The sequence below is a fragment of the Oryx dammah genome, unplaced genomic scaffold (assembly GCF_014754425.2).
Source record: "Oryx dammah isolate SB20612 unplaced genomic scaffold, SCBI_Odam_1.1 HiC_scaffold_14, whole genome shotgun sequence".
NCBI classification, from domain to species: Eukaryota; Metazoa; Chordata; class Mammalia; order Artiodactyla; family Bovidae; genus Oryx; species Oryx dammah.
The window spans coordinates 12,283,588-12,304,188 of NW_024070198.1; the positions used below are offsets into that span (position 1 = coordinate 12,283,588).

A 20,601-nucleotide genomic window follows, 5' to 3' on the forward strand; every position below is an offset into this window, starting at 1 on the left:
TCATCTACCTCCCCACGCGCGCGCGCTCGCGCACCACGCGCCCCGCGCGGCCCGCCCGGCTCGTGGCCTCCCGAGAGCAAGGTAAGGGCGATGCGCCGGGACCCGGGCGGCTCCCCCCGCCCGGCGCGGCCCGGGGAAGTTTCTGGCGTCGCTGGGTTCCGCCGGGCTGGGGGGAGGTCCCCGAGCGGCTGGGGGGCCGGGGCGGGCGGGCGGGGGCCGCCGGGCGCCCGGGGGTCACAAGTTGCCCAACCTGCCATCGGGGCGGGCGTCGCGCGGAGAGGGGCTGGAGGCGCGGCGGGGCCGGGCGCAGCGCGGGCGAGGGGAGGGCCCCGAGGAACTTTCTCCTGCCCGGAGGGGCTCCAGCCAGCCCGGGCCGCGGCCCGGCTGCCCCAGCGGCCGGCTCCCCGGCTGGAGGGAGCCCGTGAAACGTGTTTGAAGAAGCTGACGCAGTTTGTGACGCTCGCGGCTTCCTGACGGGGACCGGCAGCGGCAGCGCCTTCTCCGAGGAGGGACGAGCCGAGGCGGCGCTCTGGCCCTTCCCCCGGAGCCGCGCGCTCTGGCGCCTAGTTCGGGGGCCGGGGGCTCGGGGCGCGAGCATCCAGTGGCAGCCGGGAACCGGGCCCCGGCAGCGCGCGTCGCTTCCGTTTTGATTAGCTCGGGTTATTATATAAGATGTCACGGAGAGGAAAGGGGCGAGCGGGCGGCGCGGCGGCGAGGGCGCGTCGGCCTTCCGCGAGTGGCGGGCAGGGGCGGGAGGCCGGGCGGGCGGGGACCCACCTGTGCGCCCGCCGCGCCCCCTGCGGGCGCTGCCCGCGCGCCAGTGGGGAACGGGGACTGGAAGGGGGTCGGCGGCCGGGTGGACGGACGTGCTCGGCACTCCCCTCCCGACCCCGGGAACACTCGGGCAGCGGCCGAAACGTGCTGTTTCCTCCTCGCCGCCTGGCCTGGGTCGACACATTTCTGGCTCCGGGCGTTTGTACTTCGAAACATTTGTTTAATATTAAGGAAGCTGCGTGTGCGGCAGTACCCGTACGCCCGAAACGTGTGGCCGTGGGCTCTGGGACGGTGAATGAATCATCGCCCCGCGGACCGGGCGCCGATGATTCATGCGCGGTACACCCCGCGCGTACTCGCCGTGTGCCTCTGCCCCAGGGACCGCGGCCCTTCCGTGGCGGTGACGCCCTGGAGGGCCGGGGGGGAGAGTGTGCAAAAGGGTGGGGTTTATTTCCACCACCACCCCCCCACCTCCCGCAGTTTGGGGGAACTTTAGCGGGGAGGGGGTGTCAGTTTGCCCAGATTTCCCGAGGTTTGATTCCCCTTCTTAGAAGAGTTTGGAGATTCCACCTGGCTGAGTTGAGTCGGTGGAGAGCACTGGTTCGCTGCAGGTGTGGGTCCTCTCATTAGAATCTGCAAGCTGTCAAGTGAGGTTTTGGACTCACTAGAAGGGATCCTTCCAGTAATTGCCTCTACTTAAGTACCGCCAGGGTAATTAGCAGAAAGTTTAAAAGTCAGTGGATCTTAAAAATAAGTAGTTCCTAAATAGAGGGGTTCTACTTAAAGACTTAGGTTTAGGGCTTTTTTTTTTTTTAAGCCAAATCCTACAAGGAGCCTAGTTTACCTTTAATTCAGAACTTTTGACCACTGTGACCACCCTTAAAGACTAACTTGACTCATTCCTACCACGCCCTACGCTTTTAAGATTGAGTAAAGTTTTCTCATCATTTAGAACTCAACTCAAATGGCATTTACTCAGCAAGGCCCTCTTGATTAACTTCAGTGGCCTCTCACCCCTCACCCCAGGGACCACCCCCAGGCCTATATTATTTTCTTCATAGAACTTAATCACAATCTGAAAGGATTTTCTTTGGGTGTTCTTTAAGTCCTGTCCCTCTGCACTAGCAGGTAAACTATACTATGGCCGGAGTTTTCGCATGGTTTGTTACTGCTGTAACTCTAGTACCTGGAACAGTGCCTGGCATAGTAGGCACTCAGGATTTGTTGACTAGTGAATGAATAAATTCCTTTTCCCTGATTTCTTGGTGAGTCTGTCTTTGTTGAACTTTAACTGTAACTTTTTTGTGGGCCAGGCACTAAGATGGGACAGTTCTAACTTTTTTCTTCCGATTTTCTTTTGGTTGATTCATTTCCTCCTCTGTGGTGTTAAATTACAGCACAAGGTGGATTTGAGCTGTATATCCTAAGATGCCGAGTATGAAGAAAGATAAGGCATGTGGAGCCTTGTCAAGAGAAAGTGTAACTGTAGAGGTTAATGGGTGATTAAAAATATTACCTGTGCTAGTTGAGAAGTAGAGGATATTGAAAGGAAATTGGCAAAGTCAGTTCCCACAGTACTATATGTTTCCAATGGTATTTGAAATACTGATATTTCTATATTCCTCCCTCCCCACTGCCTGCACACCAGCCTCATATTTAGCATAGTTTGGGGTGGTCCCTAGGAGGTAGCACTAATACTGTGTCTTAATTTAACTGAATACAAGGTTTCCATCTCTGCGGGGGCCTCAGCTCTGTTGTTGACAGTGTCCATAGCTTAACTCCATAGGAGAGTAGATAGAAGGAGTTATTTTAAAGTATATTTTAATTTGAATACTTTAAATGGATTGTAAAGAATTAAAACTATAATATGTCAGTGATATAATGGAAGAAGGATTCGAATGTCATGCTTCATACTACCTCCCTTCAGGAAAAACTTTAGCAAACTTTTTGATTATAAATAACAAACTTTGCAGGCATAGCTTTACATTGTAGGAATCTTCTCAGAACCCAGTTCTTCCTAATTTACTTGCCAGAGAAGAGTGGGCTTCCAGAAGTTCCCTTTCCGTGGTAGTGTAATCTCAAGAGTGAGCTCAGACATAATAGAATTTTAAAGCTAAAAGGGACCTTAAAGTTGGTTGGCATAATTCATTCCTTTTTATCAGTTCCTTTATGCCTTAGGAAACTAAAGCATAGTGGGATGATTTTCCTGGGGAGCAGGACTGGATTAGAATCAAGCATCTTGACTTCTTGTTTGGAAGTCCTCGAAGCAGCCAGCGCTCCCATAGTGAGTGGTCCCTGTGGTAGAGAACTTTTAGAGTGAAATGATGCGTATTCAACCTTGTACCCTCCCCTGTGCCTTGGACATCCAAAGGATCAACACATACTTGTTGAATGTGGTTGGACAAATGCATTTTAAGTTAAAAAATTTATTTAAGAATTGAGAAAGCAGGCAAACATGTATCTTTTCCAGATTAAAGATGTTTTTGACAAGAAAGTCAGAATGTTGGCAGTAATTAACCTTAGAACTTTTATGGTAATGAAGCTGTTGCTTAATTTTCATGCCTCCAAAATTTCAAGTAAGATGGCTTACAACTTGTAAGTGTGTGCACTTGCTTAGTTGGCATAATTATTCACTGAAGGAACAGTAGAAGGCTGTTTCAGGACACCTGGTAAAGGTCTTGCCTTTGGCACAGTGAGGGAGGTTCAAGAGGGAAGGGTCATATGTATGCCTCATATGTCCATGTTGATGTACGAAAGAAACTAACACAGTATTGTGAAACAATTATCCTCCAATTTAAAAAAATTGGAAAAGCCTGGACTTCTCAGCCAGACAGAGTTGAGGCCAAAGCTCAGCTGTGTCCTTGATAGGCAGGGCTCTCTGTAGCAAGTTACTTAACCTTTTTGAATGTTCTCATTTCTGAATGGGGATAATACCGCTGGATAATGTATGTAAATTACCTTGTGTACACTAGGCCCTTAATAAATGGAAAGTTATATTTTGACTTCTGATTTATATGACCAAGAGAACAACTTAACTTCTTAAAGCTTCAGTTTTCTCAACTGCAGAACTGGTGACTGGCCTGGGAGGAGGGGAATTAAATGCTCCCTAATGTCTTCTCTAACTGTATAGTTTAAGGAACTGATAAAAGATACACAGTTCCTGCATATGTTCTAGTGTCTCCTAGTTTATAGTCTATGGGAACTTGAACAGAATTTGTATCCTCCTATGTGTCAAAATTGTATAAATCTTAATTATGTTGAATTGGTTCATAGTGCTTTTCAGATCTACTGTATCCTACTGCTTTTGTGCATATTCTATTTTTGAGAGTTTGATAATGAAACTCCAATTACAAATCTTAGTTCATCTACTTTAAAAATGTAATATATAGTGGAATTATCTGTAACTTCATTATGTGTTTTCCAAGTCTCTTGTAAATGTGTTACCATACTGTCAAAATTTTAAAAAGAAAAAAAATAATGTATAATCTTCCTACAGTTTTAATTGAAATTATTCATATATCCTTCTAATAACAGCAACTGCAAAAATGGTTAATTTCTAGGCCTTCCTAAGAATTTGGTATAATTAGCTTTGATCTTAGCTACGTTTTCATTTTATGTGCTATATGCTAGATACAAAGTTAACTTGAATATTTCAGCCTCTCATTCATCTTACTATGTATAAGGCAGTATATGGATGTACATGAGTTAATCAGACATAGGCACCCTTCCTTTGAGAGGCTTAGGAAACATGTAGGGAGCTTAAGACAGATGCATGCTAAGTCACTTCGTTCGTGTCTGGCTGTTTGTGACCGTATGGACTGTCGCCCTCGAGGCTCCTCTGTCCATGAGATTCTCCAGGCAAAAATACCGAAGTGGGTTGCCATGCCCTCCTCCAGTGGGTCTTCCCAACCCAGGATTGAACCTGCGTCTCTTGCGTCTCCTGCACTGGCGGGCGCGTTCTTTACCACTAGTGCCACCTGAGAAGCCCATAAAATGGGTCCCCACAGACTTGATTACGTGGAGGAACTGTGACAGAGGCACAGAGTAAATGCTTTGTGATTTTAGAGAAGGAACGTACTGTTTCTAGCTGGGGAAAAATGGAGAAACTTTAATTAAGGAGTCTTGAGCAAGGCTTTAAAGAATTGGTAGAGTTTCAACTGGCAGAGATGTAGGGCTCAGCCTATGCTAAGATTTGAAGGAAAGGCTATATGAGCATACCCAAGAATGGAGAGGAATGTGGTCAAGCTGGTGCGTGAGGAGCCTTGAGGCAGGAGAGTGGGACAGCAGGCTGCGTGGCAGAGGTAGGACCGTGTTGTGAGCATCTTGAATGCTGGGCTAAGGAGTCTGGTTAGTAGGTTGTGCATAACTATCAACAGTAGTTTGAGTGGGGGAATGAGGTGATGAAAGCTGTGCTCTATGACATCAGTTTGTATTGGAGGCGTCATGGTTAGTCCCAGTTTGAAAGCTAGTAAAATAGTTCCCAGAAGAGAAACAGTGAGAACCTAAGTTAGAATAGGGGCAGTTGGGTGGGTGAGAAACTCTAGAAATAGTAAATGCATTGGGATTTTTTGTCTGATTGGATGAGGGAATTGAGGGAGGAGTCAGATTGAAGCTAAATGACTTTGGATGGTGATGGCAGAAAATGAAATCATCAAGAAGGCCACTAGTGAAGCACCTGTAAGTGCAAGCAGTCAGTGAAGATGTGTCTAATTAATGGAAGTTTGGATTTGGATATGTTGATTTCCATGTGCCTATGGAACTGTCCAAATGGATGGCAGCTGTTAAAAACAGATGGAATTGCAAGCATCCTTATGACAGGGGATGCTGAAGCTGTGAGAATGTTTCCAAGTGTGAGTGAGAAGGGTAAAAGGCCAGGACAGGGCTCAGAAAAACCATGTTTGTGGGCTTGAAGGGAGATAAAAGAGGCTAACAGGATGCCAAGAGGATAAGCTGGGAGAGAAGAAGGAAAAGCTAGGGTAAAGAAAGGTGAGGAAGGAGAATTTAGGGTAGAGACCCTGAGATAATCCTTGGGAAAGATTGTTAGGATTGTCAGTGAGATTGTTGTCAGTGGCCTTTGAGGGTCAGGGTCATTTGGGCAGTGGAAACGGAAGTCAGCCAGGGCCCTGAGAGACGCCTGAGTGTAAACTGGAATTGGACTGTGAACATCAGAGGACAGTGACTCGAGGTGATGAGGGGGCCAGTGGACACTCTTAAAACTGTACGAAAAGCCCAAGAGTGCTATGCACTGAGTGGCTGTCAGTAGAGAGGAAGAGACTGAAGCTCAGGAGAGGGAGCAGGAAGGTGATGAGCGCTCCTGGAGCAGGAGGGAAAGGAGCTGGAGAAGGTGACCACGTATCAGATTACCCAAGGCAGTCTCAGTTGACATCTGCCATCCCAGTTCAGTGGTAGGATAGTATTTGGACAAATATTACAATGAGTTGGACAAGTAATGCCTGTTTTTATTCTAAAACAAAGTCCCCTTTTGAATAATAAATCATTTGACCATGACAAAGGTGGTTATTCATGGAAAAACATGTGACATGGAGGGGGAAAGATTAAATGAAGACAAGAAGAAACTGCCATTGAAAGAAGAAAGTTGGAAGCTTGGAGGGAGTGTGATTGCATCTGAAATGGGTTGGTGCCTCTTTTTTAAAAAAGAAAAAAAAAAAAAAAACAGAGGAGGCCAGTTTCTTGGCTGAGGGTATATTGAGAGTGAGAGGTAAAGCTGGGAGGTGGAGGAGGGGAGACAAGATTTGGAATGGATCTGAGCATGACAAGAGCCAATGGTGGTGAGGAGGACCTGACAAGTTGCTAAGAAGCCTTCACCTTAGCCTTCTGATATGATGAGTCTTCCCTGTATTTATGCTTTTTCTCCAGCAATACTCGGAAAATTGGAAGTGGAGATGGTGTGAGTATCATTGAAACTGCCAGCTCCATATGGGTCCTGGGTTGAGGAGGAAGGCGAGTGAAACTAGTGTTGATGGACGGGAGAAAGAGCTGGAGATGTGAGAGTAGAATGTGTAGTGGCTGGTTCAGCAAGAGCGAAGGAAAGGGAGGATTGGAGTGTCGGGGGAGGGGGTCCGGGGCTGGGTGGTGAAGGGCCTGGGGGACTTTTGCAGTAGCTCATCGTGATGGAGAGGTCAGTAGTGAGCAATGATGTGAATTCAGAGTGTGGCTGAACCCGAGGATAGTGAAATCACACAAACATGAGGTAGAATTTCACTGATCTTCAGGAACTATGAGGCCAGAGTGTCAAATCACACACACACACACACGTTTTTAAAATTCTGGAATACATTTATTAAAGCCTTTCTGAGCTTTTAGTTCATAACGTTGGAAGCATCTTAAAAGAGGGAAGTTATTCCTTCATTTAAAAGATGAGGAAGCTAAAATATTTTAAAGGCTTTCTAGGAAAACTAAGACCCACCCAGATCACAGGTGTGTGTGTGGCAGAGTTTCTCTGGGAAGAATCAGAATCCCTGAATTTCAGATTAGTGCTGCCCTCCAGGGTAGAAGGAGCAAAAAAGCATCCACTGAACAAAGTCTTAGGATGCTTCCTCCTAAGGAAGGAAGCTTGCTTATTGCTTCTTATCTAGAGCAGCTGTGTTTGTGAGCGCAGAAACCCAGAGGAGGGCTGTGGAGTCATGTCCACAGTGTCTGACTTCTAACTGAAAGGCGGGTGATGGCATCTTTGAGGAGGACCCGTGGAAAGCGCCCCTTCTTTCCTACCAATTAAAAAATGGATGAGAAGCGGCAGATCATCAAAAAATTTACTTCATTGCTGATGAAGGCTAGGCTGGAAGACACAGCTCAGTGGGAAGCCCCAAATGGTTTTATAAACTGTGTATACCCTAGGCTAGACTTTGGAACAGCCTACTGGATGGAAAGTTTGAGGCTGCAGAGCAGAAACACCCATTTCTGTCTTTCACTGTTCAGGCAGAGAGACGAGGCCAAATCTCTCATGCCCGATCTCTGATAGGAAAACTCCATCCATCTGTAGACTGAGAATCAGAACCACAGTGTCACAAGCCAACCAAATAAGCGGCTCCACCTTCGTGGAGAAAGCATGGTGCAGGGAAGAAGACAGGTGTGGATGGGGATTATCCTCGCCCCTCCCCCTTGGGAAACCCTGTGGGTATCAGACAGGCATTTGTTTCCCTCGAAACCGCAGGTTATAGACCACTCATAACTTTCGTGTTTATGTTGGAGTTAAACTAGCTTCTGAGGAAGCAGGTGCATTTTTATGTTAACCAGGAGTGAGTGAAATGACTCAGAAGGTGAGAGCATAGTCCTTAGTTAGTTGATTTCATAGCCATGCCAAGTGGTTCTCTCCTCCCTGTCTCAGGAATCTCCAGAAACTCACTGGTACCATCACAGAGACCACCTTTGATAACCTGCTTTTGAATTCAAAATGGAAAGTTCTTTGTCCTCATAAAATGTTGAAGGAGCCTTTGATTGGACATATGGTACTTGGAGTTTGTCCTGATTCTGTCACTGTTGGTGACCTTGCTGCTAAGTCACTTCAGTCGTGTCCAACTCTGTGCGACCCCATCCCTGGGATTCTCCAGGCAAGAATACTTGAGTGGGTTGCCATTTCCTTCTCCAAAGAATGAAAGAGAAAAGTGAAAGTGAAGTCGCTCAGTCGTGTCCGACTCTGTGCGACCCCATAGACGGCAGCCCACCAGGCTCCCGTCCCTGGGATTCTCCAGGCAAGAACACTGGAGTGGGTTGTCATTTCCTTCTCCAGTGCATGAAAGTGAAAAGTGAAAGTGAAGTTGCTCAATCGTGTCTGATTCCTAGTGACCCCATGGACTGCAGCCCACCAGGCTCCTCGGTCCATGGGATTTTCAGGCAAGAGTACTGGAGTGGGTTGCCATTGCCTTCTACTAATTAACTATTACATGCCTCAGCTTCCTCATCTGCAGCATGGGAGAGCACAATGCCTGTTCTGTCTCCCAGGTATTTGATGTGAAAGTGCTTTGCAAATAAACAGTGTCATATACATGTAAGATATCAACATTACCGTGTGGGATAAAAGGTACATTCCGAAGTTTAAGAATTTTTAAAAAGTAAAGTGTTTCACATAAAACAACTGAGATGACTGTTAAATTTTGGTGGGACCCGGTTTAGGCACTGAAGGTGAATCACAGTGACTTTTCTACCTTTAGCCATGTCAGTGTGTGTAACAGTTTTGGCCAAGTGTGATTAAAGCACTGCTTTTATGACAAATGAAAAATTTGCCTTTTAATCTATTTCTCTTTTAACTGCTAAAAAGGTATTTTTTTTTTACTGTAAAAGATAACATATATATAACATTTTGAAATGTAAATGTCTAGTTCAATGAATTATTTAAAAAGTGAACATCCGTGGAACTACCTCCCAGCTCAAGAAATAGGACAGTTTCATTCCCCACCCACCCCTGCACAGAAGTCTTTTTTATTTGTTAGGTGCTTGCTTTTTCTTTTCAGGGAAGTTATAAACATTGGCAGGTCCAAAATATGTGCTTCTTTGGGTGGAATTAGAGCAAAAGTGTAATGTTAGTATTTTATTTGGTAGTTATTTCGTATAACTGTGAACTTAGTGTTTTGGATAAGTCCTGAGCTTTCAGCCTTAAGGGTCACAATCTTCAGGCTTAGAGTCATCAGATTTTTGTCCTTTGAATGGAACACAAAAAGTTGTAATCCTTTGGATGTGAGAAAACTTAACTTGCCCAGTCAGTTTTGAAGTATTCTGATCATTCCTCCTTTGCCTGTTTTTAGAAATGAAATAACTAAGACTCCAGTATTGATGATGACTTATACAGTAGTCAAAGGTCTTCTTGGAAATACTTGAACATTCTCAAGGCAGATACCTTTCCGTTCAGGCACCATGGGCTAGATCTGAAGTGGCAAGAGTCAGTGAAAACAGCTTTAGTTCATGAAAACAACCTGTATTTTCTTTCATTATAATCTAGTGTTCTAAATACTGCCATCTTTTAAGGCTTAATTAATGAGCCAATAAATCAGAAGATTTTTTGGTATCCAGAATAGGATTATGTTTTGTTTTTTATGTTTTTATGCTTAAGACAGAAAATGATGGTAAGCATGACAATAATTGAGAAAGTATCTTAGCTAATCAGATGTGTCTATAAAAACAGAAAAGCCATGAGTGTTTCAAAAATTGATAAAGAAAGGCTCATCTTTGGGGGGCAGTTTCTGTGGTTGTAGGATTGAGTTGTTGGGATTCAGCAGTTTGGTGGATTGAACATACGTTAATGTGCCTCTCTTGAAGCACGGTTGCAGTGATGGTGAACGAGAGATGGGACACACCAGCACACTTTTGGAGGATGAGAATCAGACAGACCTGTGGCAGCTGACTCAGTGTAGTGGAGAAAGGTGCTGCTGCTGCTGCTCCTGCTAAGTCGCGTCAGTCGTGTCTGACTCTGTGCCACCCCATAGACGGCAGCCCACCAGGCTCCCCCGTCCCTGGGATTCTCAGGAGGTTGGGAATAGAAACTAGGAAGAAATGGCCAATTTATTCCCCAGAATTCCAGAAGTGCTCTGGAATTAGAGGCTCTGAAGCAGGGCAGGGGACTGGAAATAAGGGCTTGATTGAAAATCTAAAAGGAACGAGACTCACAGTTCACTTCTCCCACCCCATATAGCAAGAGAAAGTCCTGAATATTTTGTCTTTGGAGAAATCAAGGAGAAAATTAGCAGCTCTGGATTTAAGGATAACAGGTAAGGGTGAAATGCTCAACTGAAAACAGTAATTTAATGAAATTGTGCATACCAAATGGTGAGACCTGGTATGACCTTTTAACTCATTCCCAATCCTAGGGTAACCAGGTAATCACCAACCTGGGCAGGATATTGAAGGACTCTTCTCTGGACAAAATGAATGACCCGAAAATAAAAAGAACCTACATATACTGATATTTTCTCCCACAATGAGAAAACTTACTACCCAGTCTTCCTATGGTGAGCCCACTACTAGTCAACCACCCTACTCCTTCTGTGAACATGGAACTTAGAACTAGTTTTTTAAAGTGTGTGTACACACTCAACTGTGTCTCACTCTTTGCGACCACATGGACTATAGCCCCTCAGGCTCCTCTGTCAATGGAATTTTCCAGGCAAGAATACTGGATTGGGTTGCCATTTAAAGTCAGTGAATATGAGACATTTGAAGAAACCATTCAGCAATGAAAAGGAAGGAACCAGAACAAATGAGAAAAAAAAAATCATGGAGGAAACAGAAATGCAAAAATAAGAAAATGGAAATAATCAAAATAATCCACCTGTAACTAATGAAATAGGAACAGGGTTATAAGGTAATAATTAGACAATAAGAGATAGGTCTTAATTAAAAATAGGATGGCAAAAATCATTTGAAGGACCAGAAGGAAAAGTAGAAATAAAAGCAGAGATATAAAAAGGAGTAAAAAATAGAGTTAGTTAATTGATCATGTGTTATATTAATAAGAGTTCCAGAGAGACTACAAAAATAAAATAAGCAAAAAATTTTTCAAAAAAGAGAGATTACAGGGAAAAGTAAAAGAGAAGAAATTACCAAAGACATATTACAAGCTATTTTCCCAGAACTGGAAGATGTATGTTTGTAGATTGAAAGAGTTCACAAGATAGCCAAGTGAATGAATGAAAAAAGATCCACACAGGGAGTGTGTTTAAGACATAACATAGAAAATTTTTAGGATACTGATGAAAATGGGAATAAGCTAAATCCTGCCTGGGGTGAGGGGAACAGATAACATACCAAAAAATTGGGAATTGGAATGGCAGCTAAGAAACAATGGATTCATTCTTTCAGAATTCTGAGGAAAATTATTTTCAATCTAGAATTTCAAACTGTCAAGGTGAAGATACATTATGGACGTTTTGTGCATGTGAAATGTCTCCAAAGTTTATTTTCTATGCATCTTTTTGTAGGAAGTTGTGGATTGATATAAAAATGTGGGTATCAATGAAGAAAGAATAATATACAGTCTTCTGGAAACAGTCAAACACAGGAGAATTCTAGGATGACAGTGAAATTTCAAGGTGGCAATAGTGCAGCAGGCCTGGAGAGAAGCCAGTCCCGCTCAGAACAGGAGGAAGCTCTACCAGCAGCCAGTGTCCAAATGAAAACAAAATCAAAACCAACAGATGCTCTGGTACATCTGACCAAGCGTGGAATATTCCTCAGTGGGACTTTCCGTTTCCTATGGAGTGTTTGGTATAAATTATTGATTCATAAGACCTATTAAGTGGGGGAAGTAAAGGGCAATTATAAACTCCAGAAAAATTAAATGGTCTTACAAGGAAAAGCACATAGAGTGAGATTTATACTAACTTTGGGTGACAGTTCATGGATGAGCATTTCACGTGGTTGATGTCTCTGCTCCATGCAGCTCTTCAGGAACCCAGGTTCCTTCCACCTTGTGACTCTGCCATCCTCTAAGCCTTAGAATCTAAGGCATTGTCCTCAGCTGTGTGAGTGGTTAGTGCTTGACTGCAGCCTGTGTGCACTCCAGCTCACAGGAATGAGAAACAGCAATGATGGGCAAAGGTTTAAAGTTCAAGCCTGCAAGTGGCAAAGATCACTTTCCCTCATATTCCAGTGGCAAAAATTTAATCACATGGCCACATCTAGGGAACATATTCAAAATATTTCATAACTGGTAGCCCATCAGAACATAGATTCTAATATGGAGTGAGAACTGCTCCAAAAGCTCCCTCCTGTATCAAACGTTAGCATTTTGTTTGCTGGATAATGGGGACAGGAGAGGGTCCCTGGAAGGGCCTAAGAAAAGCTTAGGTAGCAGTCATTTACCAGCTGGTGTGAAGTATTTTAATAGTGACTAGTGCAATGTACTGAGACACATATCTTATTAACCCTGACCATTGGAAGGACTGATGCTAAAGCTGAAACTCCAGTACTTTGGCCACCTCATGCGAAGAGTTGACTCATTGGAAAAGACTGATGCTGGGAGGGATTGGGGAGAGGAGGAGAAGGGGACGACAGAGGATGAGATGGCTGGATGGCATCACTGACTCGATGGACATGAGTTTGAGTGAACTTTGGGAGTTGGTGATGGACAGGGAGGCCTGGTGTGCTGCGATTCATGGGGTCGCAAAGAGTCGGACGCAACTGAGCAACTGAACTGAGCTGATACATACTACCAAAGAGGTTGGGAAAGAATATTGACTTCACTCCACCATAGAAGTCTGGGAGAGGATAAGCTAGTGTCTAATAAAGTGAAGTTGCTCAGTCGTGTCCAACTCTTTGTGACCCCGTGGACTGTAGCCCACCAGGCTCCTCCGTCCATGGGATTCTCCAGGCAAGAATACTGGAGTGGCTAATAAGACATTGGTAATTTTATTAATTACTAAATGAAAGTCAAAAGTAAATCAAGAAATATCAGTATAAGCATACTGTTTAGGAATATAAAATTAAATATCAAAAGAGAAATAGTTAAATATTTTTAGAGTAGATTGCCTTTGGCAAGTTAGTTTGGGGGTGAGTAGAGATGTGAGAGAGGTTACTGCTATGTTTTCATTTTAACCCTGGTAGTAATTTGCATAAGTTATACTGACAAAAATAAAACTAGTAAGAAAAAACAGTAATCTAGTGCTAATAAGTACATTAGAGAATGATTTACATAATCCAGAGCTTTTAAAAGTATACATTAAAAGTTAAGAAACATTGTTTCAAAGTTAGACTCCTCCCTCAGGACTGACTCCAGTCCTCTGGAATCACTGCGTCTCACAATCATTTGAGGGAGCTTTAAAAAAGTTAAGATGACTCCCGCCTTCCTGAGATTCTGGCTTCTTTGGCTTTGGGTGGGCCCCAGGGGATTCGTAACTTTTCAAAGAACCCCAGATGCTTCTGATGTATAGGGAGGGCTGAGTCCCAGCCAGTAGTTTAAATACCCTTGCTTCTGGCTGCTTGAATGTTTCTTCTTTTCTTCCTATCCTCTCTCTGCTTCTGCTTCAGTCTGATCTTCTCTGACTCTCAGTTCTGAACCAGTGTGGATCTGTTTGGGGTCAGAAGAGTAAGAGAACAGAAAGAAGAGACATGGGAGAGGTCGTTTGGATGACTGAGTAGTGAGAATGGCTGTACAGAAAGCCAGTATTGTGTCCTTTTGTTTTGCAGAAACTAATTAAATTGATGGTCTTATCTTGCATTTCTGATGGAGTAATTTTAGAGCTCAAGTAAATTGAACTTAATGACTTTTTTTGTTTCTTTACATTTGGTATTGCCTCCAGTGGCTAAATTCACAGCATCCTCAGGTTGCCTTCAAGTTCTTTTATCTCCCCTAGGTTTGGCCCCTGATGGTCCCAGCTGTGGTTGACCAGATGTTCACCACTAGCACCTGGGATCACCAACAGTTCCTATAATGCTCTAGTTTTCTGTGAGGGAATTCTTAGAAGGAGGTTAGCAAGCAAGAGATGAAGGAATTCAGTACGATGTAATTTCCCAAGGTTAGAGGTCTTGTTGAACTAGACTTTGATCGTTTTGTATACCTTAAAGGAGAAATGTTTGTTGTGTGGATGAGAAAGTTTAGACCTCAGGGAAGAACTTCTTTTTAATCTAACTTTTGATTTTTTTTTATTATCAACAATTACAGGCATAGTTACTTTCCTTTGCACCTTTCCCCAGGCCCATTCCCTGCCTCTGTAGATTCAGCTGCTCTTGTGAATCAGCTGTCAAAGATCTGCTCGTGACCATTTCACATGGTGCCCCGCACCATGCGGGGAGGACTTGGCTCGCGCAGCATGTCCAGGGTAGAAGGAGCTGTCCTGGCTGGTTTCTGAGCAAGTACTTTACATTTAATACATTTGTATGCTGGGGTCAGAGTGTGACCTTTAAGGTGAGGAATTGATTCAGCCCATCAATCAGTCTTATTCAGAGCTTGCCCACGTAGTGCAAGTCTGTTCTAGGTCAGTGCATCTCACACTTCGTGCACACACACATTACTCTAGATGGCATTTCATTGCAGATTCCAGTTCAGTTGCTTTCAGGTGGGACCAGAGATTCTGCATTAAGCTCCCAGGGGATGCTGTTGGTTCTCAGACGGCACTTAAAGAAACAAGGTTCTGGTTACTGGTTCCCAATTCTGATTGCTTTGTGGAATCACCTAGGGGCTTCTAGGGCTTATCTCTATAGAGTTTCTGATACCATTGGTCTAGGGTGGGGCCCAGATATGATATATATGTGTATATATGTGTGTGTACATATATTTTAAACTTCCTGAGTAACACTAACATGCAGATAGGATTAAGAACCACTGTTTCAAGCTCTGCACACTTGCTGCGACTCACAGGTAAAGATCTTCAAGTGTAGACTTTATAGCAATTTAGGAAGTATCCGTAGCCTTTATGCATGACTGCACCTACTTTGTGGGCTTCCCAGGTGGCGCTAGGGTTAAAGAATTCACCTGCCAATATCTGAGATGCAAGAGATGTGGGTTTGATCCCTGGATCAGGAAGATCCCCTGGAGAAGGAAATGGCGACCTACCCCAGTATTCTTGCCTGGAACATCCTATGGACAGAGGAGCCTGGTGGGCTACAGTCCATGGGGTTGCAATGAGTCAGACATGACTAGGCGCACGTGCACACACACATGACTAAAGGTGGCTATCAGAGGGGACATGCCTAAGAAGAAAAAATAGCCTTTTCATTAAAACCCATATGTCACCTAACAGGAAAAATATTTAAAGTGATGAACAGATACAAAGTTAGTGTCTCTCTCTCTCTCTTTTTTTCTTCCCAAAGGATCCTTCTGTCTCCTACATCCTTTCACTAAGAGATCATGGGAAGATTATATTAGAAACTTTTTGATGCTTTGTTTTCTCTAGGGAAGGCTATACATTTACTTCCTGTGTATATGTTTTGTTGTTACTTAGGCATTAAATCATTCCAACTCTTTGCAACCCCATAGCCTGTAGCCTGTCGAGCTTCTCTGTCCACATGATTTCCTGGGTAAGAATACTGAAGTGGGTTGCCATTTCCGATTCCAGGGGATCTTCCCGACCTAGGGATTGAAGCCACATCTCTTGCCTTAGCAGGTGGATTCTTTACTACAAAACCACCTGGGAAGCCCTACCTATAAATATATGTATTTGCAAAGTTTCCACATAGCCAGCATTCTATTCCTTATCCTTTGCCAAATACTTAGGAAATTTTAGAGAATTTCCTATAGTTTGTCTTAACTTGTCCTAAAACTTGAGTGACTTAACCATCCTGGTGAATAAACAGTTGTTATTCTCAGGATTTTCCAATGCTAATGGCAATGGATGACTTGATTTGCTCAAAAATCATAGGCTTTCGTTCAGCTCAGATGTTACTTCTTTTGTTATTCTTACAAGGATGATCCTAGAAGCAGATGACACTCTTCTGTATATTAAAAGTATGTAAATTACAATTTCTTGGGGAACAACAAGCATAAAAACCAGTGGATTAAAATTAAATATAATTGTGTGGCTAAGACCATTCAGTCAAAAATAGGGTTTTGATTTTATTTCCTTAACATAAACTTGTCTGCTTCATAGACTCCTTCTTGGGTCAGACCCTCCTTAATTCTCATTAATGTTAATTTCTTTACTGGAACTCCCTGCACTCTTATTCCTCACAGCCGTTCTGCCAGAGTCCTCATTTGTGGAGGTAAATCTATGGCTGAGGATAGACTCTGAGGATGGAGTCCAAATCTCCAGGGTGTCTTGAGAGCTCTCTGACCTGGCCCTACCTTTTCTCCACCCTCATCACCTGTCACTTCCCTGGACAGTAGTTTTTCTCATTCCTTAGCTGAGCTCAAGGACAGGGGAGAAGATATCGGAGGTTTGAAGGAAGATATAGGTATGGAAGAGTGGTCTAGGATGGGGAAGAGTAGATGGCTCCAGGACAGGAGCTGTGATCTCTGGGCAGCATGACGGTCCCTCTGGGTGATGACAGATGTAAAGTGAGCCCAGCTGGCATTGGCTACAGAGGGTACAGGTGTGGGGCAGGTAGACCCTTGCACTTTGCATCCTGACAGGCCATTCCACTTCGTCTCTTGCTTTTGCATATGGTCAGGCCTCCGTCTAAAACAATTCCTTGTCTTTGCCTGGGAAGAAACGTCTCTTCCCTTACAAAGTCCTGCTGGTAATTTTGTCCCCTTTCCAGGCATTATCCCTTTACCCCCATGATATTTGGTCATCTTCCTCCATCCTGTCGCCACTGTTCCATCACCCAGCCGCTCTACTGCACCACCACACCACAGTGAGCATCTGTTCACATGTGTCTCTGCTGTTGACTTAGTGAGGGCAAGGACGTGATCTTTGAACGTCCAGCCCATACCACAGGACCTGGCACACAGTGGACACATACAATAAATGCTGGATGAATCCTTACGCGATTTCTCTGTAAAGTGTCGAGACTCTGTTCTTGCTGGATTAGAGGTCTGAAAGTAAATTCCACTTCGTAGCACATGACATGACGGTTGTGTTGCTTTAAGTTTTAGTCTGATCTGCCCCTACCACATGTCCAGGTTAACAGCTCTTTCCAAATATACACATATATGTGCACGTGTGTATATGTGTGTTGGGCTTCCCTGGTAGCTTAGGCAGTAAAGAATCCGTCTGCAGTGCAGGAGACTGAAGTCTGATCCCTGGGTTGGGAAGATCCCCTAGAGAAGGCAATGGCAACCCACTCCACTATTCTTGCCTGGAAAGTCGCATGGATAGAGGAGCCTGGTGGGCTGCAGTCCGTAGGGTCACAAGAGTTGAACACAACTTCATGACTAAACCGCTACATAGATATATACTTATCCACATGAAAATGGAGGGAAGTTAAAGAAAAATCAAAGAGTATAAATATTAAATATCCAGGATAATGGACGTCATAGACTCCTGCACACAGTGCACGTGGTTTATCTGTTCTCTTTTGGGTGGGCCTCTTCTACGGGTAGGAAGTAGGTTGAAACCTTAAGGGCCAGTATTAAACACAGAGATGTTTTCAAGTTGTGTTGAAGTTATAAGACTAATTTTGAAAAGGTTTTCCCAATCATGTAGAAACATATGGAGATCTTAACTGCCAAAACAATTTCATGTCATTTACAAATGAATAAAACCCAGAGAAAAATTAAGGGGTACTTTCTTTTGGAGGTTACAGTTTTACATTTTTCCTTAGGAGTGAGGGGACTTAGTTCTGTCGTGATGTGTCATTAAAGGGCTGTGGCGTCAGAGTCTCCCCAAGTCTCTAAGCTTTAGTTTCCTCGTGTATAAAATATGAGATTTAGTCTCAATTATTACCAAGGTCATTTTGAATCATCTGTGATTCTGGAAAGTTATAAAACACATCCTGTATCCATGGAGAGGAAAGTTGATTGGTGACTCCAAAAATAGACTTATTTTCTCCTTCATAACATTGATGCGCTCTCATTGAGGAAATCACTCTGTGTATATTGCCTTAATCAACCAATTTCTTGACTTTTTTTTTCTTATTGCCAGAAGCTCAAAAATGAATGAGACACTGTCTTAAGAAACACCAAACAAATAGCTCTTGCCTCTTGTTTTAAATATAGAACTGAATTATTGTGCTCTTTTGCATTTCTGTTGTAGGTATTCAGAAGGCAGAAGGTAGTGATTTGGTAAATTTGGAAGCTATTTTGCATCAGTTCTTGCTGTCTTTTGTGTTTGTGTGAGAACCCCATTCAAAACATGTCTTATTTCTTCTTCTCTGAAAATATACTTTCCTTCATTTTTTGCCTTTCTGCTGGCAACAAGTCTGCATAAAATACATATAAATACTTCCAGATTTTGTCAGGATCCTTAGGTAACAATTATTTTCCTCTATTAGCATACAGTTAATCTAGTGAGGTATCGTTCCATTTTATTCCTCAGCCCCTTGATTTCTCAAATGTATTGCACCGTCAGCCTGTCCCTGTGTGGTGATGCCCTAAGGGGTCCTCCTCCAGTCACTCTGAGGTTGCAAGGCCTGTGGCCACGCCATACCCTTAGGCCTGTCCCCTCTGTAGCATTTTGACCTGGTCAGGCCAAGTATAGTGCTGGTAGGGAGAGTCTCCCTGTCTGTCAGCATCTGTGCTGCATCCAGCCCTTTGAAGCAGAGAATCAGCTCATTAAATGAACATTTTAAATGCCTAGAGAGGCTGCAGAAATTTCACTTTCCCTATTCTGTAAGACTGTATGTCCAAAGTATCAGATCACTGACTAGCTGTGTGAGATAAGACAAGTCACTTACCCTCTCTGAGCCTCAGTTGTCTTCTCTGTGAAGTTTGGATTTTATCTCTAAAATGACTTGGTCTTCAAAAGAAATATTTTTTCTTTCTTGCTTTGTCATAATCCCTCTGACCCTGAACTGACTGACTGGCAGTCGGTAGTCTAAACATCAGTAGGTGTCAGTGCTTTCTCATGGTACCTCCTCAAACCAGTATATTTCTTTTTCCCACTACACAGGCATTTATGGAAGTTTTTACAAATCATTTATGACAATTTTAGTCATTTATTTTTCTATGCCTATTGAGACCAGATAAACTCAACAACTCAATTTGTTTTGCCCATGTACTTGGATAATAGCATAAAAAATAAAGCATTGTTATTTTTGTAGCAATAACAAACATTTTTATCCAGCAAACATTGATGTCTTTATTAGTGAGAACTGAGTTAGTTAGATGCTATTCACCTCAGCTGTGGGGCAACGTTACGAGATCAGTCCTTTGATATTTATCCATATTCCTCATCACCAGTCAAGATCTTTGTTCTTATAAGTATTTTTGAACTGTTGAAACTAAAAGCAATCTGTGGAAATGGGGTTAGAGAATGTTAAGCGACAGAATAAGTTTATTTATTCATCCAAGAAGTGCTTACTCCATACCTTCTAGCTAGTCTTTAGATTGGCATTGAATGAAAGAAAGATCCTTGACCCAAAGGAGTTAATTTTATAGCAGGGGAATACATAAGATAATCAATAAGCATAGTACATATTTGTTATTTGATTTGTTATAAGATGGTCAGAGCTATAGAAAAATGAGAAAATTGAGCAAGAAAAGGGGATGAACTGTGATGGGGAGTGGAGAGCTGGGTTGCAGCATGAATGCCATGGTCAGGAAAGGAGGCATGGTGGACAGAAAGCTTCCCAGGATGTCCATGCTCTAATCCCTGGAACCTGTAAATAGGTTACGTTCCATGGCAAAGGGACTTTCCAGCTTTAATTATAGTTACAGGCCTTAAAATACAGAGATCATCCTGGATAATCTGGGTGGCCCTTAAAAGTAGAGTGAGTGGTTTGAATCACAGAGATATGGCTGAGTTTGGAGCAACCCAAATGTGAGGGAGATACAGCCTGCCGGTGCTGGAGAGGGGCCATGTGGAGAGTGAAAACAAGGGAGAGCAGCCTTGAGGAGCAGCGACCAGTGAGGAAACAGGACCCCCATCCGACAGCTGCAAGAACCTGAGTCTGGCCAGCAACCTGAATGAGCCTGGAAGCATACTAATACTGGATTGGGTAGCCTATGCCTTCTCCAGTGGATCTTCCTAACCCAGGAATTGAACCAGGGTCTCCTGCGTTGCAGGTGGATTCTTTACAAACTGAGCTATCAGGGAAGCTTATACTAATACCTAGAGCCTTCAAAAAGGAACGCAGCCCTGCTGATACCTTGATTTTGGCCTTGTGAGACCCTGAGCAGGGGACCAGCAGAGCCGTGATGTACCCAGAGTTCAGACCTACATAACTAGGAGATTATAAATGGATGTTGTTTTAAGTCACTGATTCTGTAGTAATTGCTCATAGCAGCAATAGAAAACTAGTACAAGGACTGAGGAAGATAGCCATAGGTATCAGGGAAAGAGT

General features: G+C 43.6%; 1 protein-coding gene across 2 annotated transcripts in view; it reads left to right on the forward strand.

Annotated features, from left to right (window-relative positions):
* Positions 1-20,601, forward strand: part of PCGF5 (polycomb group ring finger 5) — a 117,368-nt gene continuing 96,767 nt past the window's right edge. For both annotated transcript variants that reach the window (XM_040254505.1, XM_040254510.1), the window contains exon 1: positions 1-81. The gene's annotated coding sequence lies outside the window, so the exon portion shown is untranslated. The remainder of the gene's footprint in view (positions 82-20,601) is intronic.